This window comes from Odontomachus brunneus, unplaced genomic scaffold, assembly GCF_010583005.1.
Source record: "Odontomachus brunneus isolate Ranch 3 - 2012 unplaced genomic scaffold, Obru_v1 Obru_scaffold_014, whole genome shotgun sequence".
Lineage (NCBI taxonomy): Eukaryota > Metazoa > Arthropoda > Insecta > Hymenoptera > Formicidae > Odontomachus > Odontomachus brunneus.
The window spans coordinates 13,269-17,764 of record NW_022639464.1 but is presented as its reverse complement, the minus strand read 5'-3'; the positions used below and the strand labels follow the sequence as shown (position 1 = coordinate 17,764).

Genomic DNA, 4,496 nt, shown 5'->3' with positions numbered 1-4,496 from the left:
AGAAAATAGCCTTCTTGACTATATTTTATAGTAATTATTTTCCTATGTGTAATTTAACTACAAATACCAAACTTTTTTTTCTCAGTGTTCCGTTAAGAATGACGTAATATTTTTTAGAATTTTCAAGAAAGCAATAAAGTGCAATTACTTAAATATAACTGTTCTGTTTACTGCGTCGGGATATTGTGTGCTGTCATAATATACTGTTGTAGCAATATTACAATTGTCATATATAGCAGCTCTAATAATCCCAGCAATAAACCAGAAACGCATACACTATAACGGATAGTAACAATGTACTGTTACATGGCACCTATGATATACCACATTTCCCTCTTCGCTATTACTATTCACCAGGTATCACTACTCATCAATCGGGTATTATCTCTCAATTCAATATTCGAATCAGACACAATCGCGACTGACGAGTTCTCGGGTAACGCGTGGGGAGGATAGATTACCGGCGGAGGAAGTTGTTCGCAATAGCGAAACCTCCTGCGAGGAACACGTGCGAACGTTCGTGCGTCCACCGTTGCTCGCGTACATGTAAGAGCACCTTTGCGAACCCGCTGTCGCATACACGTACGCGCTCAATCGCGTTGATATTCCGCTTTAGAAACTAGACGCGAGCGGGTGCCATGAATTCACGCGCCTTATACGCCAGGCGCTATTGTTACAACGATGGTTGCACGCGTCCGCTCGCGTGACGCCGACCATTCGCTTTCTATTCGCCTCTTTTCATTCCTATTTACGTATGATTTATGCGGTACCCACTGTTGTACAACATCGTGTCGTTCGTATACGAAAAAAATACACGCATATATATTTTTTTTTCTGTACGTACGTATAAGGACGCTACGTGGCATCATCGGAAACATCGCGCAATCTAGCGTAAAATTGAACGATCTCATGGGACACGCGAATAAAGTGCATGGAAATGTCAGTCCCGCCAAATAAGTCGGTTGTAAATCAACTTTGTAAACTATCCGGCTGATCAGAACATAACCGGTTGACTGTTAGTCGAACGGAGAAAGTATAAATATTCGGTGGATTATGAAAAATCAAAGATTACTGAAGATTACGAAAACAAGTTATTATTAAAATATAAGCGAGATGTTACGCATGAGCGGCGTGTAAATGACGCCACGATATAGATTAAGGGTAAAACAGCTTTGTGCGAAAATGTATTTTCAATTTGCAATCAATTTTTTGGGTGTTTTCATAACCGATTTTTTACAAAATTTGCGATTGTACTAACCTGTCAAAGTTTATTTTATAGAAAAATACTTTTTAAAGACATTTTTATAATAACTTTGGTTTGAAAAATGATTTAAAAAATCAACTTTGATAATATATAAGGAGTTGATTGCAAATTGAGAATTTATTTTTTTTCTTTTTCTGTTCAGAAATTTTTACAAGAGATTATCAGGATTATTATGAAAATAAGGAGAGATTGCTTTCATGGAAACAACTACTGTTCCTTTATTATTTTGTTTTTCATTTTTAATTTGCACAACATTTTCATTGCATAATGCAAACTGATATCAAATTCACCTCTAATAAAATAGAAAACAAAAGAGTTACAGGGTTTAAGCTTTCCAGGCGCGCGGCTACGGTGTTTTACCCTCTTAATTAGAACTGCAACTGATTCCCCTCGTCTACCACTAATTCTAATTACAAGAAGAAACGGGAACTTGGTTTAAATTGAGTTTAAAGTTCATCAACGACGTTGCTGGCTCTAAGAAGGAGGGAAAGGCGGTACTGCCACGCGAACTCCGCGGCGCGCGTACGACACCCACCGAATTTATGTCTGTGAACTCCGGTGAACTCCTGAACTCTCGTCGTCTCGTCTCCTCCTCGGAGCGACAATGACGAAGGAATGGCATTCTCGGTCATTCGCGCGATGTGCGTGTCGTACACGCGGCGGGCGACCACTATCGGGGTTTACGGGACTTTAGGGCATAGGTACCTTCCCCGCGTGTCGTTCCTTCCCCGCGTGTTTCATCATATTAACGATGTTACGTATGTGGAAATATCCAGAACTACTTGAATACCTGTAAATCCAAAGCGAAAAGGTCAAGGCGTTAAGAATCAATAGCTCGTTTTTCTTAGAGCGAAGCGAAGTCCTTTAGTATCCATTTAATTTATCCTTTGCAAGGACGCAGTCAAGAAACATAGTGACGCAGCTGAAAAACGTGAATTTTTATTTAGTGGAAAACTTGGTTGTGTCTTTTGCAACTTTCTTTACTAATGTTATTTAAAGAGATGATCTAAACACAGGCTTTAGAGCTGATGAAAAAATTTTTGGTGAACAAAATAATCGATTTTGTTCGTTTAAACATTAAAATATATAATATTTAGGATATGAAAATTTCTTTGTATCTTTATGTGGGAGAAAAAAAATAATCTAGCAGAGCGTGGTTTCGATCCACGGACCTCTGGGTTATGGGCCCAGCACGCTTCCACTGCGCCACTCTGCTTGTTGACTATACCTTTATAAATGTCGAATTAGAGGGTACCTTTGAAGGATTTAGTGACGATCTGAAAAAACAAGAAAGAAAAACAAATAGTTGGATCTTAATATTTTGAATACGAATAAGTAATTGTTCCGTCAAATATCGCAATTAGTTAATGAAACTCGGGCTTTCTTTTTAATATAATAATTTATCAAATTTAAAATAATTCTCAATAAATTGTCGACATAAGCTTTGTGTTGTCGAACTGTACGGAAATTATTTTATATAATTTGTTGATATCTTTACTTGTTGATATCTTACTATTCTGTTTGCATTGGTGAGATTTAATTAATTATAATATAATTACTATTATGTTTAAAATATATTCTATCAGGTAGGATAAAAACAGTGTGCAAGTGAGATAAACAAAAGCAACGAAATTTGTTAAACAGTGCAAACGTTTTAAGGAAGTTTTATTTTTTTGAATGCCTTTTAGATATTTTCTAGACGTATTTTGTTCATTTTTTTCTGGGCACAAATTTTTCTTTAAAATTTTATTTGTGTGCTGATACACACACATACACACACATATATATATACAAAATGTTTCTGGAAGAAAAGTCATTATTCTAGGAAGTCATGGTGTATCAGTCTTTATAAATAAAACAATTTATATAAATGTGTGTTCTATTCCTGAACGGCTATCGTTGTAGGACTGTTTGAACAGTTGCAAAATTGCTGACAAAAGAATATATTACATGCTATTTCTGATATTTATTGTTTAAATGGCAAATTGATTATAGCTTATAATATATTTTTCGAAAATTCCACCGTTAACATCAACGCATTTTGCAACTCATGTGAGAATAGGAGGTGGCTTGTTTGTGTTCTTCCTAATGTTTTTTTTATGCAATAGCAAAATAATTGATTTTGTTTGTTTCAACAAGTATTAAAGTATATAATATTTAGAATGTGGAAATTTCTTTATATTTTCATGTGTAGAACAAAAAAAGTGTAGAACAAAAAAAAAGTATAGTATATTTTCGATCTTTGGATCTCCGGGTTATAGGTCTAGTACGCTTTCCATAATGCGATTTAGCAGTCTATCCTCTTTTCGTGTGTACACTGAACAGTACGCCACTTGAACAATAAATACAAGAAACTTTATGTAATATTTTTTTTGTTAACAATTTTGCAATTGTACATTCAACCAGCTCTACCTCGGCAACAGTTCAAGATATGTTCATTTGAACTCCTTATAAGGATCGATACTATTACTTTAAATCTTTCCTTCTGAAACACCTTGTATGTTCGCGGTGAAGTCTCGTATCGATCCCAGGGTTGAGGATTGGTTAGATTATTTTCGCGACGTATATAGCAACAGTTTCTAATAATAGGGGAACAGATCGGCAACGATGTTGAGAATAACCTTGCAAAATTGTGCGGGAATATTTATGCAGTTAATTCCACTTTGAAGTCACTTCGGTTGCAAGGCGACTGAAGATATCGCGCTTCTTTATCGGCATGACATCTGAGATGAAACAAGAGCGGGTGGGTTGAAGTTCGTCCCACGATCTCACTAAGGGTCTTAATTTAGACTCTCTCTCTTATTAATATACCGATATATCGTTATCTTGGCCTTGAATTCTAAAAGAAACCAGCGCAACGTAAACTGTGCGTCTCTTTGCCGCTCAACGCCTCAGTGAGACGTGTCAATGATATCTCGACACTTGAATTCCACCACGCTCTTTGCGAGATTCGTCAGGAATACCTGTGACTCAGAAACATCACAGGGAAAAAGAACAAAAGACGTCTGAAAAATGTCTGGGAGGTATTTAAGAGAGAATGAAATTTCTTTGAAACTTTTATATTGTCTGACAAGTAAGACTGCTCTATTTCTTTTACACTGCTTTTATTCTAGCCGGTAAAATGTGTCCTTTAGGCCACGAGCTGCAAAGTTTTTAGTCTCGCATCCTCGTTATTGCTTTAGAGATTGTCATTTTCGCATTTTCTTTAGCAAAAAATAGAGAGAACATCGTC

General features: G+C 36.2%; 1 non-coding gene across 1 annotated transcript; it reads right to left on the bottom strand.

Moving 5' to 3' along the window:
- Positions 1-2,408: 2,408 nt before the first annotated feature.
- Trnam-cau lies at positions 2,409-2,480 on the bottom strand. The gene has a single exon. It is a non-coding gene; the product is annotated as a tRNA-Met (tRNA).
- Between the last annotated feature and the right edge of the window lie 2,016 nt (positions 2,481-4,496).